The 24,704-nt window shown below is 43.3% G+C and overlaps 1 protein-coding gene across 17 annotated transcripts in view; it reads left to right on the top strand.

Moving 5' to 3' along the window:
• Positions 1-24,704, top strand: part of AKAP13 (A-kinase anchoring protein 13) — a 208,446-nt gene that overhangs the window by 29,006 nt on the left and 154,736 nt on the right. For 16 of the 17 annotated variants that reach the window (XM_064669029.1, XM_064669030.1, XM_064669026.1 and 13 more), the window contains one exon: positions 21,014-21,110. The exons of the other annotated variant lie outside the window; for it this stretch is intronic. The gene's annotated coding sequence lies outside the window, so the exon portion shown is untranslated. The remainder of the gene's footprint in view (positions 1-21,013; positions 21,111-24,704) is intronic. 17 annotated transcript variants of the gene reach the window in all.

Below are 24,704 nucleotides of genomic sequence, written 5' to 3'. Positions count from 1 at the left end.
GGAGCTAATATGGGGCTGTGTTTTGGAATTGTGCTGGAAACAGTGTTGATAGCTCAGGGATGTTTTCTTTACTGCTGAGAAGACTCTACAGAGAGTCAAGGCCTTTTCTGCTTCTCACTCACCCCGCCAGTGAACAGGATGGGGGCACAAGGAATGGGGAGGGAACACAGCCGGGACAGCTGATCCCAGCTGATCCAAGGGATATTCCAGACCATATGGAATCATGGTCATCAGTGTATAGAGCAGGGGAAAGAAGGAGGAGGGGGCCATTCAAAGTGATGATGTTTGTCTTCTCACATCATCATTGCGTGTGATGGAGCTCTGCTTTCCTGGAGATGGCTGAACACCTGCCTGCCCTTGGGAAGTGGGGAATGAATTGCTTGTATTTCTTTGCTTGAATGTGCAGCTTGTGCTTTGCTTATTAACCTGTCTTTATCTCTCTACATGAGATTTTCTCACTTCTACCCTTCCAGTTCTCTCCCCCATCACACTGAGGGGGGAGCGACCAAGTGGCTTTGTGGGGCTTAATTGCAGCCTGGGGTCAAACCATGACAGTTTTGCTATTAGAAATTGATATAGGTTATATCTCAGACTTATGCTTCTGATTTGTGAGTGCTATTGCTTAATTAACAATTATGAGGCACTTGGAACACTTTAAAAGTGCCGTAGGATTGTAAAATATTGCATTTGCCTGTGTACACCCTTAAACGTGGAGATTTCCAGCTCCTGCTGTGCGAGCGTTTGGCTGAGTCGCACAGGCTCCCCTGACCTGGTTCTCTCCTTGTTTGCTCACTCCTCCCATTTGACCCAGCTCTTTCCTTGTCCTCTTTCCTGTCATGGGTTTGTCAGCCTGTCCCTTGATAAACAAGCAGTTCTGCTCCACAAGTGTTCAAGGTCAAGGTGGATGGGAGTTGGAGCAACCAGACCTAGTGAGAGATTTCCTTGCCCATGGCAGGGGGATTGGACTAGGTGGTCTTTAAAGGTCCCTTCCAGTCCAAACCATTCTATGGTCTCCTTCATAGAAGCCCCTTTGAAGCTAACAGAGGTTCTTATTACACCTTGCTCTGATCCAGGAGTTCTCATGGACATCGTGACCCTCTTCCCCATGCCCTGAGGTTGGGCTCTGCTTCCTGGCAACAAACAAAATTTTTCGCCCTCCATTTCCTCCCTTGTATTTCCCACATGCCCTGTACAGAGGTCAGGCAGTTGCACTTCAGGGAAACCATTAGGACTTTGGAGTTGCTTCCCCGGAGAGGAGCTGGGTGGGCCTTAAAGGCTGCTCTCCTTCCCATGGTGGGCATGGAGATCCCTGGAGCTAAAGAAGAGTTCAAGAGCAGCAGCTGGGCTTGGACTGAGGTTGCAGATGGATGTGTGTGTGGGTGAAGGCTACAAGCTGAAAGTGTTTTGGTGCTGACTGTGGGAGGAGCAGAGCAAGAAGGTGCTTTTCCAGGAGAGTTTGGGGGGAGGTTCATTTGAAGCCCATGTGGCCGTTGTGGCCAGATGTGGTGCTCCCTCTGCAGAACCAACCTGTAATGGCAACTGCTGCCTTAGTAAGTCACTTGTGTTTACTCTGTCTGACCTATAAACATTTTGAAACTTTTTCTTTGATATTCAGCAGTATTGGACAGTTGAAAACCAGCCATGAGAACATGATGTAATTAGTTACTTGAAGAAATTCCCACTTCCCTGATCAGAGTAGGCTGGATTTTTCAAGAGAATTAATATGTTATCTGCAGACGAGAACAGAAGTTCAGTGCTGGAGTGTCTAACAAGAGATGCAGAAATACCAGCTACTTCACCAGGAGCTGAAATCTCTTTGTTTGTAACCAAACTGAAGCTCCCTGAGACTTGCTGGTATTACCTGCAGCACTGGCAGCAGCACTAATGGCCGGCATCCTCCGAGAAAGGGAAAGCTCATGTAACTTGGTCTGCTGAGCCAAGGCTTTAATTCAAGCGTGGATAAAGCAAGGAATTTGATCAGGCTTCTACCATCAGTCACACTTTGAGCTAAGTGAAAAGGAGTAGAGCTGAGTTACAGGACACAAGGATTTTCTTGTGAAATCTGAAGTGTTTGGCAGATCCCTGAAAAATATGCGTTGCCACGTACTCTGGTTCAGCTCCTTGCTGTTACCCTTGTGCTGTGAGCTCACTGCATGGATGGTATGGAAGAATTTAATTTTTCTTTTTGTCTTGTCCTGTCAGTTGATTCCCTCATCATCTCTTAATCTTGGATATTTGTGGCTTGAGATAAGGTGTGTGTTGAGTTGCACTTAGTCCTAAATTAGGTCTATACTCAATCTAGCAAAGGAGGAGCAATTCAATTATGCTGGAACCCTTCTTGGGGGCATCATGTTGATTTTCTTAAAATAAAGATGAGGGGAAGGGAAAGAAGAATAGATGGTTAAGTGGTTTCAGTCACTATTAATGTTTGCCTACTACAGCAATAACTTGGATTTCACATCTTTTCCCAGGGGTGGGAGAGGAAGAAAGGGAAAGGGGAAGTTGGTTTTACAATTTTAGTTAAACTTAGTTAGTGCTTGTTAAACTGGTGTGTGTGTTACAAAGCAAAGTGTTGGGGTTTTTTATGCTTAGTTGTGTCCAACATTCCTGGGAGTACTGGAATTACAGTCTCTTGGAAGATCTAGACTTGAATTGCTGTTGTCTTCCTGGGGCTCAGTGTGCAGCAGGACCTGGAAAGTTGGCATTTTTTGCTAATTTAAAGTATTCCTCTGCTTCTGGCACTGCTGTGAGGTGTCAGGAACGTTGTCAGCAGATAAAATTTTCTTCTGGATGCCTTTAGCACTTGTTGCTGTGCTCCTTCCCGTATTCTTTTCAGACATTACCACCTTTTTTCTTTCTTACTTAATTTTTTCCGTCAGTTAGTTTAGCAAGGAATGACATTCTGCAAACAATTCAAACGAGGGGTAATCTAGAAACCTCAGAGCTGACCCTGCTGTGAGTGGAGTTTCATGTGGGGAGATGATCTCAATGAGGAGGTCATCCCATGATCTCCTGTGCTATGCTCTGGTTCATGAGTTGTGTGTCTGCCACTCACCTTGGGGCTGAACCTTGGCTGTTTGTGCCTGTTTAAGAAGTTAATCTTTCTGAAAGGCGCTTTGCTGCTTGGCGTGGTGTGGTTGCCTCAGCTACAGGAACGTAAACCAGTAACACTGGGGAAAAGAGAGGGATAAACATTTGCTGCTCTTTATTTGCGTGAGGAATTACAAGAACCTGGGATACATTTAGTGACTTGGAACAATTTTTATTTGAACGCTGGCTCAGTCGTGACCTCTGCACATTTGCATAATGAAAAGAAGTACTCAAGCCATTGCAATGCAATAAGGAAAATCTGTTAAGATTGTAGTCCCTTTATGTCAGCTGACCTCAATCTGACTAACAAACTAATTTGGCTTGATCTGTGTTTTTTAATTAAACATCAGATACTTAAAGGAATAAGTTACTGGCAATTAATCAAAGCATATATGAAGCCTGACCATTGGTCCCTATACTGCACAGGCTGATATTTTAAATTAAATGCATAAAACCGAAGGAAAAAGGGGTGAATATAAGAACTGTGGAACTTGCATGTTGGTGTTCCTGTGGACTGATTGCATCTATAGTTTCCCTAAACTTATGTTCATATAAGGCAATGGGATAGTTGAAGTGTTATGCACTTGGAGGCTCTGGAGCGACATTTGTCACCGTGGCCTCCTAAGACTTATGCTGTAACCTGTCCCTTCTCCAGTGAAATCACGGGTGTGTTTGGCCTTCTACCCAACTGGTGTAGTCATGGAGATTAATTAGACTTTCATGGAGGGGGAGGAGGAGTCGGGGTATTGTGGCATCCCCCTCCTTTGTGGAAGTTCTGCTGTGCTCTGCATGTGTTGCTGCTTAGTGTCTTCCCCAGCTTCTTCTCGAGCCCTGGGGAAGGGAGTGAACAAGATGTTCATCATCTCAAGGTAGGAGTATGTTGGGAGGTTGCTGGTGTTACTCGGTGACTTTTCCTTTTTAATGTAGTGTTGGGGCTATTTGAGCAACTTTAAAATCATGTCATGTAGAGTAGATAAGGAAGATACATGCAAATATGAGCCCTTGTGCATTGTCCCTTTTTTTGTGTGATAAGTGATGCCATGTGAGAAGTCCTCTTGCAGACATATAAATGGGGTGTGGGTTTTTTAGGCCCAAATAGTGATGCAGAATAATGTTTGTTGACATTTCTTATGGATAATACTGGAAAACTTGATATTCTTTCCTTACTGTATTAACCTTTATGTTTACCTTCTGCGCTGCTGTGATGTTCTGTGTGGTCTGTATGTTACTAAAAACATACAGCAAATAAACTTGTCCAGGCAAGAACGTGACCTTGGTGCACAATCACTACCTAGAGCCTTAGGGCTGGAAGAATTATTAGTGTCAGAGATGATGGTAAGGAGTTATCTTCCAGGTCAGTCTCTATATTTAGTCCTTTAAAGGTTTTAGCTATGCTTTTGGACTATAATTTTTTTTAATTGCAAGGGATATAAATCTTGTTAGAAGGGAATGCAAAAAAACCTACCTAAACTTCTTTAAATTCACAGTATATTCCTCATTTTACAAAAGAAAAAAGTGCCTGACAGAGATGCTGAAGAGCCTACACCTTTTGAAGCTGTAGAGGGATGAATATTCAGCCTATGAGCCAGGGGCAAGCTGCAGCAGGGATTATGTGAGAGCTTTGTGTGGGAGGAATTTACTTCCCATGGTTTACATAGTATAAAAGAGAAGACCCCTCTTCCCTTGGTGGAGTAGCCCTGCTAAAGTCAGAGCTGCTTTTCACATGGAGGAAGATTTGCAGATTGCAGTCTAATTTAGATGTATTTGTTTGTGTAAGACTGGCTTGGTAATACAGATAATGCACAATTTATTATGTCTGTTAAACTTTCAGATTTCCGTCCAGTGTAAGAAGAATTTATTGGAATTTATCACTCTGGAAAATGAGCCTGTCATTTCCTGAAGAGTAGTAGAGAATGTTGGCAAAGATTGTAGTGTCTTTCAAGACTTAGCAGTGTTTCTGTGTGGTGTTTGTGGGCTGCCTGGCACTGAGTGCCTGAAAGGGCAGTTTTAGGTACTGTGGTGTTATAATATCTAACCAACCAAAGCATGGCTGGTTGAACATTGCCAAAGGTTCCTGACTTTGTCCGTGACTTAGAATGCACAGGAGGAGCAAAGCCCTGTAATGCAATAAGGGAGGGTGGTGGAATCAGAATGAACTTGTTGGGAATTGCTTTTTCATGGAGGAATAAGGAGTTTCTGCTCCCAAAAGAGACCTCATGTCAGACCTAAGGATCAGCCTTCATACCTTTCTTTCACAGTACTTTAGGAGGGTGGTAAGTTGGAGAGGGGAACCTCTTCATGTGAAGCAAAAGCGAGCGGCTCTCTCTGGAGATTTTACAGAGTTGGGTCCTCAAACTGGGCAAAAGTTACAAAACAAACTTAATGACGCCTACACTTTTTTGAGGTACATTCCTTAAGCTCCTGTGGTTGTTCTGTCTTGGGATATACCCATATGTCTTTGCTGTGTTTGAGCAAACTCTCTGAATTCTTTGCACGTGTTGAGCACCTTTCTCAATCCTACTACACGTGACCGTTGTCAGAGCACAACAACCTGGATGCTCACTGTTTCCATTTAAGCTGTGATGCATCTGGTGACATTTGTTTGAGAAAGTTTCCTCTTGTAGCTTATGTTCCACTCCTTGCCCTCTGAAGGCATAGTGTTGTTTTTAGTGTTTTTTTCCTCCTATTGCTCCAGTTCAAAAAGCACTGGAAAATTCTCCATCAAAAATCACTGAGGATTTTCTGTCTGCCTTAGGGAACTTTCCTTCCAGTCCTCGCCTCTGCGTTGCATTGCCTTGTAACAACAATGCTTCCCCAGGAACACGGTGTATCTGAGAGGCAAGGCGTGCTTGCTTTGGTGGTTAATCATCTTGAGTGCTGATGTGGAGTAAGTTTGTGGGGCCAACGTGATCAAAGCTGGTTTTTACCAAGAGTGAAGCTGCATATGAGAGCTGAGTTGCTGGTGTGACCCTTTCAAATGGGAAGAAACACCAGCTGCTGGATTTTTAGCTTTATATTTGGGGGATTAAAGGATGTAAAGGTTCATTTTGGTAAGGCGGTTGTATATTAATGGGCCGAGGAGAGCACTTTCAGTAGATGCATGAGCAGCGTTGTGCAATGTTGCCTCTGTGTACCTTTGGTGTTCGTTCCTCTCATGCTCCATCCACCCAATACAAAACATGCTCTGAGGATGGAAACTAAGGTGGACAAATGCTGTTTATCCTCACTGAGGGGTAATTCTTGGTGCCTTATTTTTCTTTTTCCACTGCTCTCGTCCAGCCTGGTTCTGCTAAGCTGGCTAGGAGCTGAGCTGCTGCTTGCAGGCAGAAGACATGATGTAGTGTGGGAACAGCTTCTTGCTGACAGAGTCCCTGAGCTGGTGATAAAGAAAAGTCCTGAGATATTCTTTTGCAGTCCACACTCAGATTGCTCTCACGCTCCCTTCTATCTTGTGTTTATCATAACCACTCCAAGCAGTTTAGGAAGAGAGTGTGCTTGGATTGCTTTCATTTAAAAAAATTGAAGAAGGTTGGAACATTTGATCAGTCATGAGAGATTAAGTGTCATATTGCTAATCAGAGAAATTTGACACATTTTAGACACAAACTGTTGCATTGTAAACTTTATTTGTAGTGCAACAGGTGGATGAGGGATGTTTTACTGTAAGATGATGCTGCAGGAGAGCTCAGCGTTATGCATCTGGGATGAGGGTATCCTGGGCTTCTAGGGAGAAATTCAACAAAAAGGACCAAAACCACCAAAGCAACCAAAAAACCCACATTACCCCAAGTCTTGTAGAAAAGCATAGCTCAGAGGCGTCTCAGCACGTGTTATGTTGTGTGGCTCAGACGCTCTGTGGTCAGTGGTAGTCTTTCCATTCTGTTTTTGTGGAAAGTGGCCCTCGGGCCCAAGTTACCTGACTAAAGGGACTTCAAAATAAGTTATGGTTTTGTCCTTTATGTGCATCAGGACTTTCCAGTAGAGACACATGCTTACAATAAAAAGAAAACCAAATCTGCATTCTTCTCTTTTGCTTTTTTGTGGGCCTTTTGGTTCATGACTCACAGGCTCTTGTAGAGGCTTCCGAGCCAAAAATGCAGCTGCATTTTTGTGTCACATGCTGCCTTGCCAGGTCCAGTAATAGCAACTATTGGGCAAGAGAGAGTAGAATAATACAACCTGCCTTACCACAAGTGTGTGTGGAATCATACTCGTGGGAAGTTAAAGATGATTTTCATAGCAAGCAAACCTTTTTATGAACTTCCTCCAGCGCCTCATCCCTATGCATGTGCTGCTTGTTAACACCTTGGATGCTTGTGGAAATAGCACTGCTAATAAAGGACGTCTCTATGTTTTTGTGAAGGAAGACCTATAACCAGTGACTGAAGTGTGAGATATTCCTGGAAGAGTAAGATCCAGCAGTAAGGGAGAGGATTTGAGTTACAGCTGCAAAGCATTGAGAAATGCATCCTTTTGGCAAATATATTCAACTGAGAAAAGCAAAACAGAGACCCGATGGCTCCTTCAAGTGGCCCTCGTTCCCTGTGTAATGCACGTGGTTCCCACAGCAGTTCACCCAGCATGCTTTGCACATCTTTAGTCCCCAAAATGGTACTCTTGTCTTTTGAAGATTTTAGTTTTACAATGCACCATGAGAAGATGTGTCCTGTTGAAAGGCTATTTAAAGAAGAAATGGAGTAATATTCTGAATCACTTTAAAATACAGTGGTGAGTTGGTGTTGGGACCCTTCTTTAGAACCTTCTGGAGAAGCCCTGTGATACTCATTATTTGCATCTGATCAGAAGACAGGCTGTAGGCTTTGAGCCATGTGCAGTTATGTCCTATGTTGGTTCCTTCCCATAATATACTGAAAATAAAAGACACTTTTAGTGTTTCCTAAATTTGTAACAGAACTGGGTATTTAGCCCATGTTTTGCCTTTTGTGTAATATATATGCTTTCTTAATGCACAAATTTTGAAGTGCTTTTCAGTGCTTTTCTGTACAAGCTTCTGAAGCTCTTTTAATCCATTACTAAAGCATTGCAAACACAGACTATGACTGTAAACAGTATGTGCTATTGGTGAAGAAAAACAACCATCTTGGAGGCCTTTATTTTAAAGATTGCTTTTTGTTTTAATTAGAAAAGATGTCAACTTGCCAGCATTTCAGTGCCTCTTTTTTCCCTAGGGCAAGCTTGTGATCTTTCTTCTCGGGAGTATAAATATCATTCACATTTCATAGTTTCCAGGAGGATCTGCTCCACGATCCTACCAGGCACTGAGGTGAGATTGATCAACCTGTAGTTCCCTGGGTTTCCTTATTTCCCTTTTTAAAAATGGGGGTTATGTTTTCCCTTTTCCATAGCAGCTGGGTGATGATTACCATGAGGGGGGAATGACATGGATCTTGTTTGATGTCAGCCATCTAAAAATTCAAGAAAGTGCTAGCCAAGCTAGCTCTGCAGACCTCTGCAAGCAATAAGATGGGCACCCATGCCACGAGCATGCTTCTTCCATCCTAAAATCACTGAAGGAAATCTGGTCTGTAGACAGGGAGGAGACGACTGGCTTAGACTGGGCCCAATTTTTAGAAGGGTAAAACTGGGTGATGGGAATCTTTCCTCCCAGGTGCCCCAGGTCATTTTTACTCTGTCCTTCTTGCAGCAATGCAAACTCTACAAGAAATTTGCTAAACAGCACTGGCTTTGTCAAGTTCCAGACCAGGCAAAATGGTTGTGATCTCTACATCAAAACCCAGCCTAATGGATATGAGTGAATGCCACCCATGATTAGACCATGCTGTTTTCTCTGTCCTAATTCTCTTGGCATTGGGAGAAGGAAGGGTCTGGGAACAGAGCAGTAGCTGAACAAAACAAGGTGAATCAAGGGCAGAGCAGGAGGCTTAACTTGCAATTTCCTTGTCTTTGTTGGTTTAAGTCTGACCCTCCACATTGTTTAATGTTTTGTATTTCATTTCCTCGGTTGCTTAAGGAATGGTTGGGGCTGGCAGAGAAGCTTCAAACTGTGGTCAGGTGGGGCATGCAAGATTTGAATAAAGAACCTGGTTTTTACTTCCAGTGGAGACTTTAAGTTTTGGGTTTTTTTAAAATAGGTGAGAGAAATCAGTTGCTGGTTCCAGGTGTGCAGAGAAACCTTTTAGTCCTGGTTGGCTCATAATTTTGTTCTGTACCCCTGAGGATGAAAAAGTAAGTCCAACTTCAAGCGTTCTTGCATAGCAGGAGCTAAATCAGTGCGTTAGTGATCAGAGTCGTGCTGGCAGGAAAATTAGATTTGATCTTTTGCTGCATCTCTGTGTTGAGCTTTTGTTTCCAACCATAGCACTTCGCTCCTTTCCTCTCCTGGTGCTCTGGCAGTTGAGAGGTGGAATTTGTAAAGGAAAACAGCTGTAGTTCAAGCTGTGGAAAAGTTACTGAAGGCAAATCCCTTGGGGTTATTGGGCTTGGTTTCCAACTTTGAATTGCTCCTGTAAGCATTTAGAAAAGGGCCTAATCCTGAAGTTATGGGCTTCAGGGAGAAGTGAAGGTGAAATTTTTCAGCCTGCAACAGAAGCAGTGGGACTTGAATCATCCTCAGGCTTTCTTCTGACCATAATGTCATCTCAAAAAGAAGAGAAACAACCTCCCACCCTAAAATAAGTAAAATTCAGTAGGTAGATGTTTATCTGCTGTAGAAACACTGAAAAAACTTAGTTTTCTCTGTTTCAGTGACTGACCCCACCTTTCCCATTCCTCCTTAGTCACATGCATACCTCTAGCCCGTGGCTTCTCTGGAGGTTTGCATGGGAAGATCTTTGTTGCCTGGGAGTTAATTGGCTTCTGCTGGTTGTCCACCTGAAGTTCTCAGGTGATCTCTTCCTCTTGCGTCACCACTAAGAATTTAGATGTCAATAAAGAGCCTCACCCTGAAGAACTTAGATGTCAGTGAAGAGCCCTTCCCGTAGGTCCCTGGGGAAAGCCCTGGGTCCTTCAGCCGGCTCCCTTCCGAGCACACAGGGATGCCTGAAGGGCAGGTGCAGGGCTTTCCTTGGGCTGTTCCAGCATTCCAGCCCTTTCTCCCATATCAGGAAAGCTGCACCAGCAGAAAACTAACGTGGCAGAAGAAACGTGAGTGTCAGCCTAACTCACTGTTGGTCTGGCAAGCAGCAGATGTGTGGCTGATGGTGACTCAGGGGTGAACAAGACCTCTTGGTTGCAACTGTTTGAGGTTGCCATAAAGCAGTTGTTGAAACCTCACCAGAAATAAAATCCCTGGCTCGGCAGCTGCCTGCAGAAGAGCACCTCTAAAGCTTAGCTGTATCTTTTTCTGGCACTGATCAGTGTCGGACCTTCCCTGGATGATCCAAGATCTGCGAGATCTGTTCACCTTTTGCAAGGCTGTTTGAGAGATTTTCCATGTGGCTGTGGCTCTCAGTGAAGGAGCATTTTTTCACCTGTGGCAGCAACCACTTCTTGGGATCTGATGGATAGTCTGTGATCTCTAGCAACCTCTAGTGCTAAATGCTTGTGCTGTAGGCTTGCACCCCTTGTATTTTTGTTTTGCTGGGGTGAGAATGAGTATTTAAAACTACTAGGGAGAAGGCTGAATGGATCAGGGAATGTGTGGTGATTTTCTCAGAATACTTTTCTTCATCTAAACCCATTCTTTGTTTAGATTTCTGGGCAGGCATTAAATGCTGGTGTCTTTATTTTCTATTGCCAGAAAACATGCCAGCACTTATTCATTTATGTAAACCATATTATTTCTTCTTATTTGTGCATAGAACACACAAAAGTTAAATTGACATCAGCATGTCACTGTTCTCCATGGCCTAACTCTGCCTTTCTAGTCCTAAACATGCTATGGAAAAAGGGCACCTGCCCTTAGATGTCATGCTGAACATTTTAATTGAGTATATGTTGGAGCACTTCGTAAGTATAGATCAGAAAAAACGTTGTTTAGCAATAGATGTTATCTGTGGAATAACATCTAGGTTTAAGTCTGCTGCTGTTAAGGGCAGGGCACCTGGAGGGGAAAAGAAGAAACAAAAGTAAAATCGTTATCTTGAAAAAGATAACTCAGTCATCAACAAATGAAAAGCACAGAGAATAAAAGCATTTGACTCAGGGTAAGAACAATATTAATACTCAGGTATGACCCCTGCCTTAAAATGTTCTTCTTCAGAAGAAAATAACAAAGTGCTGAGAAAACTGTTGCCCTAAAACCAGGCAACTGGATCAGTGGTTTAGATACTGACTGAGGACCAGTCAGTCTGGGCACACCTGGGGACAGGTCTCTGTCTCAAGAAATGATAGTTTATGGAGCAGTACTTTTGCTGCTCTGTGTTGTCCAGTAGAGGATTTATTCATGCTCTTGGAATGGCAGGTAGATATAAATCTGTGGCATTAAAGCTTCCTTGTAGGGGCAGGCAAATGAGCATCCGTGTGTGGCTGGGAAAGCTCCTCTGGTGCCCTCTGCAAGATACACTCCATGCACTGAGGCAATGCTTTCCGAGAGCCTCATCCTCCTGGCATTGTGCTGCTGCTCCAGGCACCCCGTGCTCATGGAAAAGTTCCTGTGTGTGCAAGATGGTCCCAGGGATGACAGCTGGGGCTGTCTGTGGTACAGGCTGTCTGTGGTACAGGCTGTTGGCCGGGTAGACTTTAGCACTGGAGTTATGCTCCCTGTGACCGTCATCTATCTCTGTGTACTCCTTTGTCCCTTCTCCCACTCTCATATTAAAGAGAAGTCCCTGGTCAGATGGTAACCAAATGTGTTACCACAAGCAGGCTGTAATCAGCTGAAGCAAAAGAAGGAGCAAAAACTTTCCTAGTGCTAAAAAGTATTGATAAGGCTATGCATGCTATGTTGAAAAGACTGTGTGCAATTGAAGACACCCTCCCACCTCAGGAAGACCTTGCAAATATTATTTGGGGGTTTAATTGCTTTGTTTTCAAGTTTTATTTTTGTTTTGTTAGCAGATAATCCTATTTGGTGCTGTGCAGGATGATAGTCAAGTCCTGAAGAAGACAGGGAATATCTGACAGGAAGATTAGCCACAATTGCAGGAATATGGGAAGGGGGAGATCCAAACGGTTTGGGGCTGGGTTTGCAAGAGGTGAATCACCACTTGCATAGCTGTAGATAGGTAGATAGGCACGTGAAAACCCTACATGCACGTGGAAATGCAGGTAGTGCCTCTGCTTTATTGCCATGTGCGTGCTTGGGTAGTGCCCACAGCTCTTGTTGACACTCAGGTGTTGTTGCACAAGTGGTCATTTACAGGTGCACTGGGAGAAGGGTGTACCCTGGCAATTAGTTGGCTTTAACTTCTTATTTTTCCTTCTCTGAGCAAAGAGCTCCTTTGTTGTACCTGCTTGGGATAGGTGAGGAGGGGGAGGGTGTTTTGCTGTGTGAAAACTATTGTAATTTCTTTTACTAAAGATCTTTTGCTTTGGGGGATAGCTGATGGAGAGCTGCAGTAAGTCCACGAAGAAAAGTACTAGAAGGTGTGTCAGCAGAATTGCCCAATAGTCTGGTGTACCTGTAATAGGATTTGGTAAGTGATGGTAGCCCTAATGTAATTTGTTTTTGTTTTTTTCAGGATGCCTAGCAGCTGGTATTGAAGTCATTGCAGTGCTAGTTTGGTGACTGGTTGTAACTCTTGATTAAGGATAAAAAGGGGAGGAGTGCACTTTGCAGAGAAGATAATGAATAGGTCTTACTCTGGCCACCTCCAGCCTGTGTGTGAAACACATGGGAGGATGCAGGCACAGCCAGGATTTCACTTTGCTGCATGAATGCAGAGCAGTAGCAGGCTCAGTTGAATTCAGGCTATATTTGAAGTCAGACTTCGAGATGGAGATTATATGAACCTTTGCTGACCTGTTTTGGGAATCTTTTTGCTGGTGGCAAAAGCTTGCCTCCTCCCCTGGCATGCACTTGGAGTTACAGGAGCCTTGGGCTCTTTGGATACTGGGAAGAATCTGTACCACCTGCTAATGCTATTTGATAGTATCCCTTTCTTTTTTACTCATAATATACTGCCTTGCTATGACCTCTTTAAAGATGATTTTGTTGCAGGTGTCTGTAGAGGGGAAAAAAAAAGATGAATGAAAACAATCTTTTTCCTTAGAGGGAGGGAAAAGAGAAGTTGAGCTATGCAAAAGCAAATCTGGCCACCTGCTGAAGGGTGTGCAGGGTAGAAGATGCTCTTTGGTTGCACACTGCTTGTTTCCAGCCATTTGCTTTGATGTAGTAACTGTACATCTGCACCTACAAACAGCCCTGTGCTACCTTCTGCCTTGGCAAAAATGTGTAGGGATGGTAATCTGTGGAGGCAAAGAGTTTCCATTGTGGATTGTAATAGAATTGACAGTTTATTTTAAAGGTGAGAGAGGAATAAGAGTATGGCATTTTTCTATTAAGATCAGTGACACACTAGTGACATTTTAAAGGGCTTCTAGATAAGGCACATAATCTGTTCTGAAGGCTTTTGTTTGAACAAGCACCTGCAAATATTAGTAAGCAGCTTCCCAACTGATACTGTCACACTTACCACTGCAGTTTGGGTCCTATCAATTTTCTTTTGAGCCCTTCAATATTGATCATGTGGATTGACCATGATGCTTGCTGCTTTTTGAAATCCAAATAATACTTCTCAGCCCTGCTGCTGCTATAGTGCTTTTCATCTGGGAACTTCACAAAAAGAAGGTAAAATTACCTGCTAAGATGCAATTTGGTATTGTGTTTATTGACATAAAAGGTCAATAGAGTCTAAAAGAATATTTCAAACCAAATGATTTCACCTTTAAGCTGTATCAATGCTATGAATAGAAATCAATACTATCTGGAACTATTTTAGCTTATTCAGTAATAAACCCCAATCAGAAATCTTGGGGAGAAGCATTCTCTTTCATATGAATGGTTCATGCTGAGTTCTCATCAAATACCTAAATTGCCTTATTTTATGTCAGTTGATGGATGATCTCTGTGTTAACTGTGTGCTGATAACGCTTTCTTAATCGAGGCTGCAGCTGGGAGTCAAGTCACATGGCACAATGCAAAAGTCACCCCAGTTGTCAACTGAACAGGTTTCACTGGAGTTATGTCACCTCTATGCAATGGGGTGTTAATGCTGGGAGGAGCAAGCACTGCTTGTGAGATACAGGTGGTTGCTGGGACAGGCTTCAGACGTATCTGTTGAGTTCAAATATGAATTTGGGAAAGGGACAACTTTGATTTGAGCATCTCTACTGTGGAATCCTTGAGCTTCTGGGCAAAGGATACGGTAGGTAGGGTGTGTTGGAGTAGATCTCACATGTTTGGAGTCAGATGATGGCTTTGGGAAAACGTGATCTGCACTATGCAAGTCTGCAGCTCACTGCCTAAACACTGAATTGTCTGAGCTGTTGTGTAACCCACCCGTAACCTGAGTGCTGGGTTGCAGGTTTTTGTTGCATCATTAAACCTTCTCTTTCATTACTGGTTTAGCACCATTATACAGATCTCCTAATTTATATAATTAAGCGCAGGGCAGCTCCAGTGACATGTTGATTCGAGCATTAAAGTGACTTAATGCCATGGTTGCGTGGCTGGTGTTTGGCAGAGCCGGGCAGCTGCGCGGCGGTGATGGAGACAAGCCGGCTTTTGAAGAAAGCGGGGATGTCGCTGCTGTGTGGGTGGAGAGGTGATATTGGCCAGATTACAGACTGTGCTGGCAGCCATCTGCAAAGCCTTGGGCGAGTTGTTTTATTTTCTGGCCCTTTGTGTCCCCTCCTAGCATTTATCTGTTTAACCTGTAAATGTCGTGGCGAAGGAATTCCTGCTGTGTGCCTCCATGGCCCTCGGCACGGAGGGACCTTGTTTGTGGCTGGAGCTGCAGTGGGAGACAAGAATATAGATTTGCACTTGGTGTTTTATACCAAGATACCTCCTTAACATGGAGGAGAAAGCCTTGTATTAATGCGTCAGTGCATGTTATATGCTGGTATTTGGTTTCAACATGTACATGTTCTCTTCCTTGTCACAAGCTTTCTCAGTGCAGTAAAAGTTCTTCATTTTGTTGATTATTTTTTTAAACTGTGTGGTGATGAAGAATGAAATCCATGGGGAAAATCTAATTAAACAGGTGAATTATGCAGGCTTCTTGGCTGGAGTCAGAATGCTTTGCAGCTGATGGTCATTTTGTTTTCCTTCCTGTGGCAGTAGAACTAGATGACCCTATTTAGCTCAATTTTACATAGGGGAATTGAGAAAGAGGTCACGTTGACTGGGACAATTTTAAACAATGAAAGTGTGGGGATAATGTCATAACCTTCATGTCATGGCCTAGCTTTGAGCAGGGTGATGGACCAGACAACCCTCCGAGTTCACTTCAAACTGAAATTTTCTTGTTTCCAAACACTCTGCCTTTTCTCAGGGTCCATATCCTGTTCTGGAAGTGACATGTCACCTTCCCAGGAAATGTCCAGCCTGTCCTGTCATGAGCTGCACCCAATATTTCAAAGAAAATAGGCCTGCTCTTTCAAGTGGGGGCCATGGTTAAGTGGCATTTTCCCCTGCCTTGAGGCAGTGTGTTGGTAGCTCTTGATGATGGCCATGCTGAAGTAGTCCTTGCCCTCACTGTTCATGCTTCCTCTGTTTCCTGGTTTTCTGAAGGGCATTTATTTTGGGCTTTGCCCCATTCTAGCATGAGAGCACAACTCATTGAGATCGTCACCTGAATATCATTGTAGAAAAGAGAGGGAGGAGAAGAACCTGTTGCAGATTTAAAAGAGCTTTTTAGAAAACAGTGTTTATGTGTGGATTTGAGATGTTACTGCAGGTTGCTGCTGTTTGCTTTATTTTTTAGCTAGTTGCTCTGATATTGGACTCTGGTAACAAGGGGGATGGTGGTCTTGCTCTGGTATATCAATGAAGTGTTAGTCTGTTGTGCAGATTTTAAACCCTCCGTGACTTCAGTTTTAATATCTCCCATAGTTAGCCATGATGGTCTTGTGGAAACCGTTTGAAGCCCTTATCTCAATCCTGATGTGGTTTTACAAGTGTCTGAAAAGAAGCAGTTGCTATTTAGGATGAATGTGGTGACAGGCCTCAGTTTAAGGAAGATCAAATTTCTGGACCAAGTCCTGCTTTTATTATTAGTAAAAAACTGTAATGGCTAATAAAAATATTGTTATTATTTCAATTTTTTCCCCTTCAATTTTGAAGGCCGAAACCTCGTATACCTTTGAAGAGCACTTGTGCAGGACCATGCTCTCAGAGGTCAGGGGTTTTTCACTGCTTGCAGAGTCCCCGTGGCACCTAATCTTCTTCTGGGGTAACAGGTTGCTGCGTGTTATTGCACAGGAAGAGTTTATGGAGCACAGGTTGCTGTCAAGAGGGAAGACAGAGAGCCATAAAGCATCCCTGACCTCTTTGTTTCGCTGCTTTGCAATTGCTGCTGGAAATAAAAAGCAAACACCAAACTTCTTTCAGTTTTGTGCAGATCTCCAAGTTCGAGAGAGAAAAATCTGTTTCTGTCCAGGGCTAGAATGAGCAGGGAAGTGGTCTTGGATGGGTGCATCCTTGTTTCCCTTTTCATCCAATTGGGAATATTTCTGTTTACAAGTTCAAGGCGACGCTGTCGAAAGAGTTTAGGTTTCAAAAGTTAACTTAGTGTATATGGAAGAATTTTTGTCTCCCGTCTCTTGGTAATCAGGATTAATGGGACTCCAGTTAACATCTTAATATTATTGCTTGTTCTGCAATGTGTACAGAGATGTGAAATATGGATATGTTTTACTTTCTATTGTTTTAAAATTCTTGGTTTTTCTTCATCCAGTGTGCCAAGTCAGATGCTGCTCTTTAAACAAAACCCATCATTTACTTTCAGAGGAACCTTGTGTGTGTGTCAAAATGTGAGGAGCTGCAATCTGCTGGTACAAATGTGATAACTGTGTGATGCAGTGGCTAGTGGATCCATGTTGCACTTACACTTGTCCAAAGCAAAGCAGATTTTAGGCAAATAATACTTTATTCTTCTGTTTATACAGAATCATATTTAGCTTGGAAAAGACCTCTAAGATCATCAAGTCTAGCCATCAACCCAGCTCTGTTAAGACCACCACTAAACCATGTCCCTAAGTACCACATCTACACATCTTTTAAATCTCTCTGGAGGTGGTGACTCCACCAGTTCCTTGGGCTAGTCAAGCAAGACCTGCCTTTCTTAAATCCCTGCTGGCAGGGCTTGATCCTCTGGTTGTCTGAGAAGTGTGTCACCGTGTCCAAGCAGAGTGTGTCCAGACTCCCTTCCCTAAGGAATTAGGAAACATAGTTCAGACCATGGGACAAACTTCTTAAAATGTCTTGTGAGGCAGTCTCTCTTGGGCGTCAATAGAAGCAGGAAAAGGATGTCCTATAACGAGAATATTGTGATACGCAAATATAGGCTGTGTATTCAACACAAAAGATTACAGCAGCATGCAATTGTACACCCAGCAGTTTGGGAGATGAGGAGGACAAGCAGTGTTTTCATTGACACCTTTTGATATGAAATTGTGAGGAGATTTTATAGTGGGCAACAGCCAGAACTCGAAAGTACTCCAGAGGCTTGTTTGGGTGCTGTAGCTGTGGGATTGGCTGTGTTTGGGCGTCTTGTCTATGAAAAGGTTCCAACTGTATCAAATAATCCCCAGTAATCGGCAGTTCATCTCTTGGACCATTAGTGCCCTCCTTTTGGTGCTCTTCCTTGAATTTGTTGAAAGCTTTGTGATGGCAATTACAACCAGATGGTGAGATAACCCGTTTGATGTGTCAAAGCCGTCAGCTGGCAGAGCAACAAAATATATATCACTTCTCTGAAAAATAAAATGGGTTTGTGTTTAGGGAAAAAAGAGCAAGTTTGAGGAGTAGTTTCCTCTGTGCTGGGCACTGGGCAGTGTTTGGCAAGGGTGGGTGTTTGCTTGGGAGGAACCATCAAAGCAACTGGAAGCCCTGAGGTCCATGTGTTGGGGCTCTATCAAGCATGTGTGTTTGAGAGCCCCGACTGATTGCTCCCAAATAGTTTTTCAGCACAGGATAACTCCTTTTTTGGCTGTGTTATTAACTGCTATTCATTTAATTTAGAAATGTAGGGAGCGTACCTTTTGGTACTTGGCTCCTCTGCCTGTAAAGGACACATCAGATGCAGATTGGGCTCTTTTTTGGGAAAAGAAGGAATTACATGTATAATCCACAGGGCCAGTTACTTTGTCTTCTTAAAATTGTAAATAGCTGTAACACTGTCCTTAAATTTTATTTTCCTCTCTCTTCAAAAGATGTTTCAGTAATTCATCAGTGGCCTGGGAAATTTCTTCTGTAGCTGTCTCAGTATGGAGGGAGCAAGACCATGAGCAGTCCACTATCAAATTATCCTGTCCTAGCAATGAGATGGCGTTTTCCCCTATTTTTATTAAACCCAAGCAAAATACATTGTATAAAGGCAAGTGTCAATAAGACCTTCCTTTACATTCTCATTTACTTTAGTGAGCACTGGGTATTATCATTACTATCACCCCTTTTAGGCAGAAATTATCCAGTTACAGGTTGTTGGGAATGCTGGCAGAGCATTGTAGAAACTAAATTGCTTTTTATAAAGCTACTGTATGTCATCATCTTCCTGTAATTTTAAGACTCAGAAAACAGGAGCTATGTCAGTGTTCATCTACACTTGGTGATGACTTTCCCAGTACAGGAAGAGGAGGAGAAGAAATCCCCATGGGGAAATCCTTCTGAAGTGGGTGTGCTTAGGCGTGCAAGGGTTGTCCCATAACAGTTTCATGGGAAGTAGAAATCAGTTCTTTGGGGAATTGATTCTCTGATGTGGAGAGCCTTACTGATCGTGCAGGCTCTTTACATGTGGAACTAAAATATATATATAAGACTTTTTAATGCTATTTGCTTCTTCTTGTAGCAATCTAAAAATTCCCACAGAATAAAACCAGACAAACAAAAAACCGTGAGGAAGAATTTTGTGATCTGTTACAGCTTTTCATTGGTAGGCCAGTTGATTTTCTTCACTTGCTAAAACTTTCCAAGTCCTGAACATCCAAGTAAGCACTGCATATGACTCCATACACACACCCTCATTCCTTGGTGGATATGAGGAAAAACATGCAGTGATTCACAGCAGGCTCAGTATCTACTTTAGCAGTGTTAGCCATACCCATATTCCTTGTTGGTTCAAAAGAGTAGCAGCAAACCCTGCTTTCTCTGCCAAAATATACAAATACAGTATTAAAACTCAAGTTATCAGTGTCTCACAAACAAATGAAACCATTGTACTGTTGTTGTATGTGCCTTTTTGAGAGAGCTGTTATTTGGAGATCAACACAGGATGGCAAGTAGGAGCCTTGGGTTAATGTTGCTTACTTAACAGAGTTAATCATTGCTTTATCAAATGGTAACCATCTTCTAAAATGTGGTCCTGAGAGTAATACTACAGAAATGCCAGAGGGAAGTTCCAGTCTGTTTGTTTGTGGCTGCAAGGGTGGTTTTTACTGGTTAATGAATCCAAAGAGTGTTTGTGTGCTCTTAACTGGGGTTTAAGAGTTCAGGTAATTCCTCTTTCAGCTCCAGTAGTTTGGCATAAGAATGTAATTCAGAAATGTGTGACATCGCAGTGAAGGAATTCGTGCACAATGCTGATACTTTAAGAGGAACAAGAGTGTGAATTTTATTTTTTCCTATTTGGTCTATGTCTAAATATATATACTTGCAGTAAAACACAGTACCCTGTAGTGCCTTACTTTCCCCATTTCTCAGCAGAATGCATAAAAGAGACTTTTAGCCATTAATCTTAAGAAAACATTGTGTAAAACCAACAGTGAGGTGTTGAGGTGATGCTGTTCTTGTTCAGACGAAGAAGTGAGATTTGTTGTGCAGTGCATTACCTTCCAGTGCAGTCTGTTCCCGGCTTATTCACACAGTACAATTGATTTCCCAGCTGGTAACTCATTTTGCCATTGTTACTTCTGTGCTTGTAATTGCACTTTGAGGTCGGCAGGCTGGCTCAGGCTGTGAGATTCCCAGATTACGGATGCTTTCCCAACTGGGAGAGCACAGGGGCAGAGTCTCTCCTCCTGGTAGAACAGGAGGAGGCAGTTGGTGTGTCGCGCTTGCGTTTGGTGATGTGTGTGTAGCCACAACCTTTCCTGTTGTGGTAACCAAATGATGGCCTGAGGTACCCTGATGACTTTGATTTGGCTAATAAAATCTCCCACACAGCATTTAATAAACTAAAGCCCAACCTGGGCTTTTTCTCCTTTTGACATTTAATCCACTATAACTGCTCTTTCCAGGTGTGCTTTGTAGGCCAGGTTTATCCCTATGGATGAATCTACTGAGTAGGCTTTTCCCCAGAGAAGGAAATCAGCCTGTGGAAAAGTGCAGGCAGCCCAGAAGGGTTTGGCAGAGATTTGCTGGCTTCATCTGCTGGCTATCATCTGCCATCATCTGCTTCTGGTGCTGTTGTTCCTTTTAAAAAACCTTACCATAAAGGAGTTCACAAAGAGTTTGATGAAGTCTGGGAGGGGCTGTGTTGATGGATACAAAGGACTTAAGGCCAGCTTAGTGGGTTGTGATGCAGTGGTGGACAGCAGATCAACAGCTTTGGGGATAAACCAGATAGCAAGACAGCAGCAAATACAACTCAGCAGCACAGTTATTCTTAGGTGGTGCCAGATGCCCATATAGATAGCCCTATACAGTGTGCTCATTGCCCCGTGTGTGCTCATGGAACCACATGGGACTGCCGTGGGAGGCTCCTGTACAGCTTGCAAGGTAGAAGATGGTTTCCATCCCCCTTGGTGAAGGTGTTGTGAGGCCAGTTCGTGTGTTGGAACCCCAGCAGCCATGATGACCCTTGCGCTTGATGACTCCTCCTTTTTCCCTCTCTTCCAGGAGCTGAGTGTCGTTACCTGCCCTGCTTCTGCCCGCTTGGTGTGGCAACGACCTGAAGGACGTCTTGGAGCCACCTGTACTGCTTCATGCAGTTAAAGTAAGGTTAAATGTTTTGGCAGCTCTTTCAGGCAGAAATGAGGGTTGAGGTGAGGGGTTTGAGAGAACAGGTTTGCCCATTGCCAAGCCATTTGTCAGGCTTACCCTTGACAGCAGGAGAGCATGTTGATATCAAAGCACATGTTAGAAGCAAATTCAGAAAGTTACTTTGCCATGAAATACAGTTTCTTTGTGGTGGAAACAGAAAAGAGATGTGTGGTCTCGCCTCTTGTATCAATCATATGCCATGGTGTAAAATAGCACTTAACAGCATCAACTGTTTTTCCCTAATATTTTAAGATACAGCTTTCATGTCCCTCAGCAGGCACATGGTTACAGCCCAAGGATTTCCATGGGAGGCAGTCAGGATCAGAGCTGAGGTCCTGCCAGCTGCTGGTGGGATGTGCCTCCTGGTCGGCGCAACGGCTGTCCCTCTGTCTGTCCTGGAGCAGTCATGTTGTTGAGGCTTCTGCGTTTGTTTTTCAGTTAACACCAGCTTTTTCATGTGGTGAACCAGATCAGGGGATGGATCTGACCTAAAAATGAGTGTATGGTTATTGCAATACTGAGTGGCTGTTTTGACTCATGGAGTTACACCCATTCTCTCCAAAATTACTTGAATTTGCAAGAACTATTAGCTTGAAGCAAAGAAACTTTTAGAGTCTTGCCTGGAAATGGGTGCTTGTCATGTTTGAGCTCTGTCAAGGGAAGAAGAGAGGACAACCACGGGAAGCTGCCTCTTTTCTTCTCCCACTGTCCCTAACCTGTTTACCTTCTGCAGTGCCTCACATTTTCCATGGTCTTGCCTGGAAGACCAGCACTTTAATAATACCAAGTCCCAGTCGTTTGGCATCACTGAGCTGTGGCAACAGCTGGGTGGATTAATCATAAAATGTTGTTACTGTAGAGACAAGTATTTATTGTAATTGTTTGGCTTTACTTTATTCAGTGGGGTTGAGCAAGGGAATTACACCTATTTTCAGACCTTGGGAAAGAAATGAAGTCTTTGGCAAAATTATGAATGAAACCTGCTTTATCAGGAATAAATGTCTTGCTTAGAGCTGGTCGCCAAGTTCATCGTGTTTAAAGAAGGAATGCAGAGAAGCAATTTGTGGCTGATTTTGGAAGTGTGGTGAACTTGCAGCAAGCAGTGCTTGATGCTGAGAAAGATGCCAGACCCTTCCTGGAGGTGATCAAAGGGATGATTTTTTGCATGGCAGTAGCAGCAAAATCTCTGGGGAGGCCCAGCACAGGCAGCAAGAGCTTCTCACCTGAAGTCCTGCCTGGGAACCAGCCTCTGCATCACATCTGTTTTTTGGGTGTGCCTCCTGTGAAGAATCTGGGAAAACAAAAAGGCTAAACTGGAGTTCAGGAGCAGCATTCTCATACCCTTTCCTTTTCCTGCCTGCTGGTCTAGTATTTCCATAATTGGTCCTATAATGATAATCTTTTCATTTCATTCATAAAGTGGTTACTGCTTAATGAACTTCATGATAATGAGCTCTGTAACATTTAAAATAGCTGCATAACTTGAAAAAAAGAAAAAAAAGCCATCAGCAATGAGGGACGGATTTCCACTCCCTGAGCTTAATCCTGTGTTATAATTGTGGAGAGGTGCCTGGCTGGCGAACAGCTGCACAGCGTGGGCTCTCCCTTCTGCAGAGCTCCTTGTCCCCGAGCTGGGGTAATAAATGACTTAATGGAAAGTCTGGGTCCTGTGGGCACTTAACCCATTCCATTCCTGGGGGACCAGTGTGAAAGGCCACTCTGTAAAGGCAGCGGAAAGAAATGATTTCAGTTGCGAAGTGGGGTGTCTGCAAAGTTTGTTTTTTGAGTATGAGTGAGCTGTAGAAAGGCTCAAACATAAAAGGTGGGGTAGTGGAACTGGGTACAAACTGTGGTTATTTAGATTTTTATTATTTGATGCTTTAATTTATTTAAAAATTAGATTTGAACGAGTGTTCTCCCTTTTCTGATCTGGGGAAGTAATGCATTTTGTTGCTTGGGGTTTTACTTTCTGTAGGGCATTCCCTGGATGCATTGTGTAATACAGTGTCCTGGGAAGAGAGTTACAGCTCTCATTTTTCCTCTCTGGGAATGCCACACCAAATAACTCCATCATTGCACTCATTAGGTGAATGATGTGCGTTTTTGAGGCTGTTGTGCTTCAGAAAGGATGTGCAGCAAAATGAGCATATTCTGTCACTACCTAAAGTATCCGTTCAGAGAGAACATATTCCCATAGTTTTTGAGTTGAAAGAAGAGGACAATTATGAAGCAACAATTTGTAATTTTGCAGTGGCAGATGTGGTTGTGCTGTGCCACAGGGAGTGAGGTTAGCACAGGTACTCCTGTAGGAAACCCAAAGTTTCTAGTGAAGTTTTCCTCTTCTGGAAAAAAGTGCCAACCAGGCTTTTCCTGAGTAAGTCTGTGATGCCTGGAGCCACAGTGGGAGCATTTGCAAAAGGGAGCCTAAAGGGAAAAGTGAATCTGATTTATTCTTTAGAAAGGAAGAATACATTAAAATGTTGGGCACTTGAAGCTGCTTTGGTCAAAACATGAGTGGAAACATCTCTTGGATCTTGGTCTTGATGTCAGTTTTTCCAACTCTGTGGCTAGAACTCTCTGCTGTGGAGAGTTAAGGTTGGTGCTGCACTTATTGGGTAACTACCTGATTTGTAAATGCTAGGAGATATTTAATAATATTTGTCATCATAAAAGCATCCATGATGCTTTGGGTGTCATGGATTCTTTTCTACTCCAAGCCTGTGGTTTTGGGAATGCAGTACACGTGCTGTGGTTTGGGGAACACAGAGAGAAGCACAGCCTTATTGCTCAGCTCTAGAGTTGGGGGTATTATTTCTTTCACTGAAGCCATCATTGCTCGGTGTAGTTCCTAAAACAGCACAGCCTTGAGAGCCAGAGAATAATCAGGTGGAGAAGGCTGTTTTTAGGAGACATGCTATAGTCAAGACCTTGTTGGAATCAATAGTCGGCCGCTTTGCTCTCTCCCACTACATGTGTAAGGCTGTAGGCATTTTGTTGCTGATGACAGCTGTCCATCATGTTTATCCTTTTATACCTGGGGTGAAACACTCTCCAAAGCCTATTCTTCCTTCCCCACCATTCTTCACCTGGTCCCATACTATGCGTCTCTGTTTTCAAAGGTAACTAGTAACTTGTGTGATGCTGCCCAGCCTGATACCTGGGGATTTTCATGAAGTTCCTGGTTAAACCCCCAAAGCCAAGATCACTCTTACAAACATGAGCTGGTTGTCACTGAGAGCTTCCCCACAGTTTACTGCCAAAATGTGTTTTTAAACGGCAAAGTATATTGGAAGGTATAAACTGGATTTTGCTCATTTGAAGAGGCAGCTAGAATGTCTGCTAAGGATTTCTGAAAGTTAATATTTGAGCCTGAGATAAAAGTCTCATGCATACGTGAAACAGCTGCCCCAGAACCTGTTGGAGGACTTAATTTGAGTATAAACATATGTGTGCTTTTGCGTACATGGTGCTCTTTAATTCAAGCTGACTGTTAGGTCTTAACTTTATTAGGATGTAGCTACTTGAGCTGAAGATGTGGTCTGTGATT

Source organism: Pseudopipra pipra, chromosome 12, assembly GCF_036250125.1.
Source record: "Pseudopipra pipra isolate bDixPip1 chromosome 12, bDixPip1.hap1, whole genome shotgun sequence".
NCBI lineage: Eukaryota > Metazoa > Chordata > Aves > Passeriformes > Pipridae > Pseudopipra > Pseudopipra pipra.
The sequence above is the reverse complement of the archived record's forward strand: the minus strand, read 5'-3'. Positions and strand labels throughout refer to the sequence as shown.